Here is an 11,201-nt window from a genome sequence, read left to right on the forward strand (position 1 = left end):
CTATCCCCAGTGACACAGACCAAACACCTACTGCTAATGAGGAGAAGCCCCATCAGTATCACCAGCATCGCACAGCCATGGTAGTGGGGCTTACCGCCCATAGCGACAGCCACGCAGCTGCTATGGGGCCCGTGAGACATTGAGACTCGAAGTTAAACAGTATCGACCTCTACATCATATCCTTAGGATGCTGACACAGGTGCTTCTCACAAAATTAGAATATCATCAAAAAGTTAATTTATTTCAGTTCTTCAATACAAAAAGTGAAACTCATATATTATATAGAGTCATTACAGACAGAGTGATCTATTTCAAGTGTTTATTTCTGTTAATGTTGATGATTATGGCTTTACAGCCAATGAAAACACAAAAGTCATTATCTCAGTAAATTAGAATACTTTATATCAACAGCTTGAAAAATGTTTTTAAAAATCCAAAATGTTGGCCTACTGAAATGTATGTTCAGTAAATGCCCTCAATCCTCGGTCGGGGCTCCTTTTGCATCAATTACTGCATCAATGCGGCAATGTGGCATGGAGGCGATCAGCCTGTGGCACTGCTGAGGTGTTATGGAAGTCCAGGTTGCTTTGATGGCAGCCTTCAGCTCGTCTGCATTGTTGGGTCTGGTGTCTCTCATCTTCCTCTTGACAATACCCCATAGATTCTCTATAATAGATTCTCTATGGGGTTAAGGTCAGGCGAGTTTGCTGCCAATCAAGCACAGTGATACTGTTGTTTGTAAACCAGGTATTGGTACTTCTGGCCGTGTGGACAGGGGCCAAGTCCTGCTGAAGAATGAAATTTCCATCTCCAAAAAGCTTGTCGGCAGAGGGAAGCATGAAGTGCTCTAAAATTTCCTGGTAGACGGCTGTGCTGACTTTGGTCTTGATAAAACACAGTGGACCTACACTAGCAGATGACATGGCTCCCCAAACCATCACTGATGGTGGAAACTTCACACTAGACCTCAAGCAGCTTGGATTGTGGCCTCTCCACTCTTCCTCCAGACTCTGGGACCTTGATTTCGAAATGAAAATTGGAACTCTGGACCTTGTCGAGTGTGTCAATGACAGCCTTCTGTGAATATGAATAGCGGTACCAGAGCGCCAATAACAGGGCAAAAATATTAAAAGGACTGATTTATTAATACACACACACAACGCGTTTCGGTGGACACAGCCACCTTCATCAGTCCTTTTAATATTTTTGCCCTGTTATTGGCGCTCTGGTACCGCTATTCATATTCACTGATTGTCCTTTTCCCCCTGTTGGGGTGCGGTAGAGCTGCCTATAACCTATTGTTTTTTCACCTGTGGGAGCAATTTAATTAGAATCACTACCCTGGTTTTCCAAGCTGCGCTGCCTTAACCCCTCCGGAATGCTGCCGGGGGTGTTGGTGAAGCTGGGCGTCTATCTCGGCATTACATGCTACTAACCTGACCACGTGATATACCACCAAGAGATCAGGATCTGTGAACGCCGCTGGAAATAGATGACAGCCACCAACAGAGCGGAGCTTGTGGAGCTTTACACTGGGGTTGTGCAGAGGTGCACAACTTCATAAGGTTAGTAGCCATCCCCACACCCCTCTACAATTGCAATACTGAGTCACCCATTGCGCCTTGTTCTCTCCTCTCTTTACAAAATGACTGCCTTCTGGACATCTGTCAAGTCAACAGTCTCCCCCATGATTGTGGAGCCTACTGAAACAGACTAAGGCTATGTTCCCACGATGCAGAAATGCTCCGGATTTTTCCTGAGCATTTCTGCATCTCCCTGGCAGAAAAAATGCATGCGGATTGTACATGCTTTTTTCTTGCCAGGGACAAGCGGAAGTGAAGCGTTTTTCACATGCATTTCCACATGCAAGTTGTCAAGCGCTTTCCAAGCGATTTTAGCATCACTTGGAAAGTGCTTGACAACTTGGTCACGCTATATAAATCCATGCAACCGGCTTGGATTTATATAGTGTGACCTTAAAAGAATGATCTATATAAATAATTGTCTTATCCCGTCTGTCTGTCTTTCTGTCTGTCTGTCTGTCAAGGAAATCCCGCGTCGCTCATTTGTCCGGCCGCTGTCCGTCCAGGAAATCCCGCGTCGCTCATTGGTCCGGCCACGGCCAATCAACGACACGGGATTTCAGAAAAAAGATGGCGGCCGTTAGCGGCTCATCTGCCGGACGGAGGTCAGAACTACCCCGACCGGCGGCGCCGCTGACCTCCATGCGGCTAACGTCGGGAGATCAGCGGCTAGGACCGCTGATCTCCCGACGGCAAGTGTGAACGGAGGACCGGGAAGCGGCGCCGTCGGTCGGATTGCTTCTGCTGCGAGCAGCCGCTCATCTCCCAGCTGCTCGCAGCGGAAGTACCCGCACAGGCAGCACCGCTCCCCGGTCCTCGCTAATACGACGCTGATTGGTCGCAGCCGCCGGACACAACCAATCAGCGATATGGGCGGCAAATTTAAACGCCGCTCTGCTGATGGGTCGCGGCCGCCGCCCGCGTCCAGCCAGCGTTTTGGGCGCCAAATTTAAACTCGCTCTCCAGTACTCACTAACACAGGATGGATCGGATAAGGACACCGGGGGTCATCAGAAGGTAAGTATAATGTATATTTTTTATTTTATTCTTTTTTTCTACAGGTACTATGGTACCCGAGTCTGGAGGAGAGTCGATTGTATGAAAATGTCCTTTAATATATAGTTGTTTAAATAAGCAGATATTCCTTTAAACAATGAAAGAAGAGATCATAACTCACAACTAGCAAATAATATCCATGTTTATATTGGACAAAAATACAGAATAAAATGGTTGAGTAATTAAGGTGTGTACAACATTTAAAGCTACTGAACTATTTTTTGCCTCGGAAGACAATCAACTTTATTTAGTACTTGAATTTCCATCCCTCCTTTTTGTCAGTCAAATCGTTGAATGAGCGAATAATTTCAATTTGCAGTACAAAATTTTCAAAAGTTGAATGAGTTTTTTCGGTCCCTTAAACGATTTCATGCTCGATGAATGAGCGTATTTGGACACATTGTTCAGTTGCTGAACACATTCACATTATACAGTTATTGTTAACGAAGGGTCATTAACATTAGAATCTGTTGGATTATTGGGCAATGCAAATGCAGATTAAGAGAGAGGGAATTATAAGTAACAGATATGTATGACAATATATTATTGTCAACTGATTATTAACAAACGCAAAATCAGGCCCGGCTCCAATTTTTTGTGGGCCCCGGGCGAAAGAGTCTCAGTGGGCCCCTTGAGCACATTCCATGATTCATGATGCACAGATACCGCAGAGAAATTATACATATACACATCATACGAACACATGACCTACACATTGTACATATACACATTGTACGGACACATGACCTACACATTGTACATATACACATTATACATATACACATTATACGGACACATGACCTACACATTATACGGACACATGACCTACACATTATACATATACACATTATACGGCCACATGACCTACGCATTATACATATACACATTATACTGACACATGACCTACGCACTATACATATACACATTATACGGACACATGAGCTACACATTATACATATACACATTATACTGACACATGACCTACGCACTATACATATACACATTATACGGACACATGAGCTACACATTATACATATACACATTATACTGACACATGACCTACACATTATACATATACACATTATACGGACACATGAGCTACACATTATACATATACACATTATACGGACACATGACCTACGCATTATACATATACACATTGTACGGACACATGACCTACACATTGTACATATACACATTATACGGACACATGACCTACACATTATACATATACACATTATACGGACACATGACCTCCACATTATACATATACACATTATACATATACAGTCATGGCCAAAAGTATTGAGAATGAGACAAATAGTAATTTTTCCAAAGTTTACTGCTTCATTTTTTGTAATGGCAATTTGCATATACTCCTGAATGTCAAAGAGTGATCAGCTTAACAGCAATTACTGTACTTACAAAGTCAATATTTGCCCAGAAAATGAACTTTAACCCCCAAAACACATTTCAACATCATTGCAGTCCTGCCTTAAAAGGAGCAGCTAACATCGTTTTAGTCATTGATCCATTAACACAGGTGTGGGTGTTGATGAGGACAGGGCTGGCGATCAATCAGTCATGATTAAGTAAGAATGACATCACTGGACACTTTAAAAGGAGGCTGGATCTTGGTATCATTGTTTCTCTTCAGTTAACCATGGTTATCTCTAAAGAAACACGTGCAGCCATCATTGCACTGCACAAAAATGGCCTAACAGGGAAGAGTATCGCAGCTACAAAGATTGCACTTCAGTCAACAATCTATCGCATCATCAAGAACTTCAAGGAGAGAGCTTCCATTGTTGTCAAAAAGGCTCCAGGGTGCCCAAGAAAGACCAGCAAGCGCCAGGACCGTATCTTAAAACTGTTTCAGCTGCGGGATCGGACTACCAGCAGTGCCGAGCTTGCTCAGGAATGGAAGCAGGCTGGTGTGAGTGCTTCTGCACGCACTGTGAGGCGGAGACTCTTTGTGCAAGGGCTGGTTTCAAGGAGGGCAGCAAAGAAGCCACTTCTCTCCAGAAAAAACATCAGGGACCGACTGATATTCTGCAAAAGGTACAGGGAGTGGACTGCTGAGGACTGGGGCAAAGTCATTTTCTCTGATGAATCCCCTTTTCGATTGTTTGGGACATCTGGAAAACAGCTTATTCAGAGAAGAAGAGGTGAGCACTACCACCAGTCTTGTCTCATGCCAACTGTAAAGCATCCTGAACCCATTCATGTGTGGGGTTGCTTCTCAGCCAAGGGAATCGGCTCACTCACAGTCTTGCCTAAAAACACAGCCATGAATAAAGAATGGTACCAGAATGTCCTCCAAGAGCAACTTCTCCCAACCGTCCAAGAGCAGTTTGGCGCCCAACAATGCCTTTTCCAGCATGATGGAGCACCTTGCCATAAAGCAAAGGTGATAACTAAATGGCTCATGGAACAAAACATAGAGATTTTGGGTCCATGGCCTGGAAACTCCCCAGATCTTAATCCCATTGAGAACTTGTGGTCAATAATCAAGAGACGGGTGGACAAACAAAAACCAACAAATTCTGGCAAAATGCAAGCATTGATTATGCAAGAATGGACTGCTATCAGTCAGGATTTGGTCCAAAAGTTGATTGAGAGCATGCCAGGAAGAATTACAGAGGTCTTGAAGAAGAAGGGGCAACACTGCAAATATTGACTTGCTGCATTAACTCATTCTAACTGTCAATATAACCTATTGGTACTCATAATATGATTACAATTATATTTCTGTATGTGATATAAACATCAGACAAACACTAATAAAAACTAGAGGCCAGCAGATCATGTGAAAATATAATTTTGGTGTCATTCTCAAAACTTTTGGCCATGACTGTACACATTATACGGACACATGACCTACACATTATACATATACACATTGTACATATACACATTGTACGGACACATGACCTACACATTGTACATATACACATTATACATATACACATTATACGGACACATGACCTACACATTGTACATATACACATTGTACGGACACATGACCTACACATTGTACATATACACATTATACATATACACATTATACGGACACATGACCTACACATTATACATATACACATTATACTGACACATGACCTACGCACTATACATATACACATTATACGGACACATGAGCTACACATTATACATATACACATTATACTGACACATGACCTACGCACTATACATATACACATTATACGGACACATGACCTACACATTATACATATACACATTGTACGGACACATGACCTACGCATTATACATATACACATTATACATATACACATTATACATATACACATTGTACGGACACATGACCTATACATTATACATATACACATTGTACGGACACATGACCTACACATTATACATATACACATTATACATATACACATTATACATATACACATTGTACGGACACATGACCTATACATTATACATATACACATTGTACGGACACATGACCTACACATAAAAACATTATACAAAGACATAATCTGTTAGCACATTATACAAATACATTACCTATATACACATGACCATATAACCACACACATTATACTGGGACATGACATATACATACTTACTCTCTTCATCAGCATGTATCCAGTGGCAGCAGTGGGGGAGTCCTGACCTTGGAAATCAGCAGTAGGAGCGCGGCTTGTACACCCTGTCAGCCCTGCACACCCTCCCCCGTCACGACTACTGAGCTGTCTGTAACATTACAGGAGGTGGGGGATGGGGTGCTGTGCAGGCACAGAGGAGAGAGTGGTGATCTCTATCCCCTCTCCCTACAGCCGGTGGCTATATTCCCTGACAGATCTGGCCTGAGGCCTCATTAACCTCCTTCCTCCCCCATCCAACATATACTCCCCCTAGGTGGCGCTGTGCAGTTGCTCCGCACATGGATCCTCTGCTCTGACTTGCCAGAAGGATGAGCAGGGAGAGAAGCACATCCACTGCACGCAGGGGAGCCTGAACCCTGCCTGTTGTGTGGTGCGTGCACTCGCACTTAGGCTGCGTGCCCACGTTGCGGATTACAAGCGTTTTTGATGCGGAATTTCCGCAGCGGAAACGCTTGTTAATCCGCACCCCATGGTCCCCAATGAGAATCCGCAAGTTCTATGCACATGCTGCGGATTTTTCCGCAGCGTTTATGCTGCGTTCAAAAATCCGCAGCATGTTCATTAATTTTGCGTTTCCCGATGCGGAATTGCCTTATTCAATGCATGAAAAAACGCAAGGCAATTCCGCATGTCGAAAACGCGTGAAAAACGCGCGATAAACGCGTGCGGAATTCCGCATGCATTTTTCCGGGAGAGGACATGCGGAAATGAAGCAGAAATTTTCTGCTTCATTTCCGCAACGTGGGCACATAGCCTTATGATCCAGGCCCCGGATCTAAGTGCATAGCGACGCCCCTGAGTGGTGGAGCAGCAGCACATGAAGCAGAGCAGGGCTCGGACAGCACCGACGGCCCTGCACTCATGCCGGTGAAGTGGCCCGGGCCCCCCTGATGGTCCAGGGCCCCGGCACTTGCCCGGGTATGCCGGGTGCTGACGCCGGCCCTGCGCAAAGTGATCCTTTATTATATTATTTATCATCAGTTTCTATTATTACGATGGTTTATTACAGTTACTGCTTCCCCCTAATATCTTTATAGAAGATTTGTACAGATGTAATGCTGCAAAAAGGGGCTCTGTGAAGATGGCAGTGAAGGTGTGCAAGTGTCTGATGGGGTCACACAGCTCATAAAAGGACAACTGCTCGGCCTCATAATCCAGACATATCCTGACTCTATCACTGGAGATCTTGTCAGGTAACCGGATCTCTTTACTGTCATGTCTCACTGAATACTGATTATTATATCTCCACAAACTCCAGGATTTTGTATTACCTCTAACAGGTGACTGACTTCCCCTCCTGTCTATACTGGGATAACACATCCCCGCCCTCCACACTCCTGATCTACTGCTCTCCACATCCCAGTAATGTCGTCCTGAGGTAAATCCCCTCCTGCTCATCACCTGATCATACTGGAATCTCTCTGCTGTTTCTGGACGTTTCTGCTTCTCTTGTGTCCAGGTCGCAGTTTGCAGGTCGTCTGATATAAGGAGATTATTACCAGCTGTGTTTACATCCAGTAATATGTCTGCAGGACCCTCCATATAGATCCCGCTCCTTATACCTGATATTACCTCACATAATGTGTGTAATGTGTGTGAGATCACAGCCACATCCAGGTCATCTCCATCATGGGGCTGTTTATCATGTCCTCCTGTGTCCTCATCACCTCCGTCCTCCTCAGGATCACACAAGTCACCGGTGTCTGGTTCCTGTAAGACAGTCAGTGGATCCGTCATGTTACACAGCTCCTATGTACAGTCAGGGCCAAAAGTGTTGGCACCCTTGAAATTGTTCCAGATAATACAGTATTTCTTCCAGAAAATTGTTGCAATTACACGTTTTGTTATTTGTACTGGAACAACAGAGAAAAAGGAAAATTGCACATAATGTCAAACAAAACCCAAAATATGAGCTGAACAAAATTGTTGTCACTTTTCCAAAATTGTGGGTAAGCAACTTTGTTTCAAGCATGTGATTCTCATTCAAATTCACCTGTAGCAAGTGAGGGCTATATGAAAATCACACCTGGATCCAGATAAAAGGGGAGATGTTGAGTCAATCTTGCCATTCTGTGTCTGTGTGCCACACCAATCATGGAGAACAAAAGAGGAGAAGAGAACTGTCTGAGGACTTGAGAACCAAAATTGTTGCACAAAATCAACAATCTAAAGGTTACAAGTCCACCTTCAGAGATCTTGATGTTCCTTTGTCCACGGTGTGCAACATAATCAAGAATTTACAACCCATGGCACTGTAGTTGCAATGAAACACTATGGCAGGAAACCCAGGAGGACCCCAATGCTGACACGGAGACTTAAAAAAGCTAGATTGCAGTCTGCCAAAATGTGCATGAGTAAGCCAAAATCCTTCTTGGAAAGTGTCTTGTGTACAGAAGAGAACAAGACCAAGAGCTTTTTGGTAAATCACATAATTCCACTGTTTACTGAAAATGGAATGAAGCCTACAAAAAAAAGAACACCGCACCTACAGTCAAATATGGTGAAGGTTCAAAGATGTTTTGTGGTTGTTTTGCTGCGTCTGGTATTGGGTGCACTGACTGTGTGCAAGTAATCATTAAATCTGAAGATTACCAAAGGATTTTGGGTCACAATGTAGTGTCCAGTGTCAGAAAGCTGGGTTTATGTTCTAGGTCAGGGGTCTCAAACACGCAGCCCGCGGGCCGCATGCGGCCCCTGAGGCTGCTTTATGCGGCCCGCAGGCACAGACCCCTTGATGATCCCGACTTGGTCCAGGAGGAGCCGCCGACAGCAGCGCTGAATTGCCACACAGAGACTGTTTCCCAGCACTGCATTTCCAATGCCAGCCGCTGGCCAATCAGAGGCCAGCAGCTGATATCTGCGTGTCGGCGCAGCGAGTATGACGTCATTGCCATATGCAGATGTCAGCTGCTGGCCTCTGATTGGCCGGCGGCTGACATTGAAAATGCTGTGCTGGGAGACAGTCTCTGTGCGGCAATGCAGCGCTGCTGTCGGCGGCTCCTCCTGGACCAGGTCGGGATCGTCAAGGGGTCGGACTCTGTGGTGCCTGCGGGCCACATCTGCAGGAAGGCCGCCGAGGGAACGGAGGACAGGTGAGAATCATCTTTTTTTTTTTCTATTTTATGTGTGTGAAGAACAGCACAGGGGGCACAGAGCCACAAGAGGGGACCTGGATGGGGCACATAGCCACAAGAGGGGACCTGGATGGGGCACATAGCCACAGGATGGAGACCTGGATGGGGCACATAGCCACAGGATGGGGACCTGGATGGGGCACAGAGCCTCAAGATGTGGACCTGGATGGGGCACAGAGCCTCAAGATGTGGACCTGGATGAGGCACATAGCCACAAGATGGGGACCTGGATGGGGAACATTGCCACAGGATGGGGACCTGGATGGGGCACATAGCCCCAAGATGGGGACCTGGATGAGGCACATTAGTACAAGATGGGCGCCAGGATGGGGAACGTTGCCACAGGATGGGGACCTGGATGGGGCACATAGCCACAAGATGGGGACCTGGATGGGGCACAGAGCCACAAGATGGGGATCTGGATGGGGCACAGAGCCACAAGATGGGGCACAGAGCCACAAGATGGGGACCAGAGCCACAAGATGGGGACCTGGATGGGGAACATTGCCACAGGATGGGGACCTGGATGGGGCACATAGCCCCAAGATGGGGACCTGGATGAGGCACATTAGTACAAGATGGGCGCCAGGATGGGGAACGTTGCCACAGGATGGGGACCTGGATGGGGCACATAGCCACAGGATGGGGACCTGGATGGGGCACATTAGTACAAGATGGGGACTTGGATGGGGAACATTACTACAAGATGTTTTCCATTATTACTATATGATGCTAATTGTAAGACAATATTACTGTATGTGGCCAATTGGGGCAAATAAAATTGTAAAAGAAATAAAAAATAAAATAAAGCATGAAAAAATATTGGGCACTAAAAATGCTGTGTTATATGTAAACTAAAGTAAACACAAAAAAGTGCACGTTTATTATCGCCACATCCATAACGACCCAAGCCATAAAAAAATAAACACAGCAAAAATGTTCAAAAGGTGTATACAAAAAAAATGGTATCACTAAAAATGTCACATTGAACAAAGAATGCGGCCCCCCAAATTCAAATTTTTTCCATGTGCGGCCCATATACCCAGCCGAGTTTGAGACCCCTGTTCTAGGTCATAGTTCTTCCAGGAGCACAATGAGCCCAAACATACTTCAAGAAGTACCCAGAAATGGATGGAAACAAAGTGCTGGAGAGTTCTGAAGTTGCTAGAAAGGAGTCCGGATACAAATCCCATTGAACACCTGTGGAGAGACGTGTAATTGCAAACATTTTCTGTGAGAAATACTTCATTTTCTGAAATAATTTCAAGGGTGCTAACATTTTCGATCAAGACTGTGTGTGTATATTATATCTATATATATAATCGTCTTATCCCGTCTGTCTGTCTGTCTTTCTGTCTGTCTGTCCAGGAAATCCCGCATCGCTGATTGGTCCGGCCGCTGTCTGTCCAGGAAATCCCGCGTCGCTCATTGGTCCGCCAGCCGTGACCAATCAGCGACATTGGCGCCAAATTTAAACAACTCTCTGCTGATTGGTCACGACCGCCGGCCGGCCGCGACCAATCAGCGAGATTGGCGCCAAATTTAAACCCCGCTCTGCTGATTGGTCGCGACCGCCGGCCGCGACCAATCAGCGATTTTGGCGCCAAATTTAAACACCGCTCTGCTGATTGGTTGCGACCGACGGCCGCGACCAATCAGCGATTTTGTCGCCAAATTTAAACACCGCTCTGCTGATTGGTCGCTGCCGCCAGCTGCGACCAATCAGCGAGAAAGGCGCCAGATTTAAACAACGCTCTGCTGATTGGTCGCGGCCG

The sequence above is a fragment of the Phyllobates terribilis genome, unplaced genomic scaffold, assembly GCF_046119375.1.
Source record: "Phyllobates terribilis strain yellow unplaced genomic scaffold, ASM4611937v1 Scaffold_10__3_contigs__length_209671492, whole genome shotgun sequence".
Lineage (NCBI taxonomy): Eukaryota > Metazoa > Chordata > Amphibia > Anura > Dendrobatidae > Phyllobates > Phyllobates terribilis.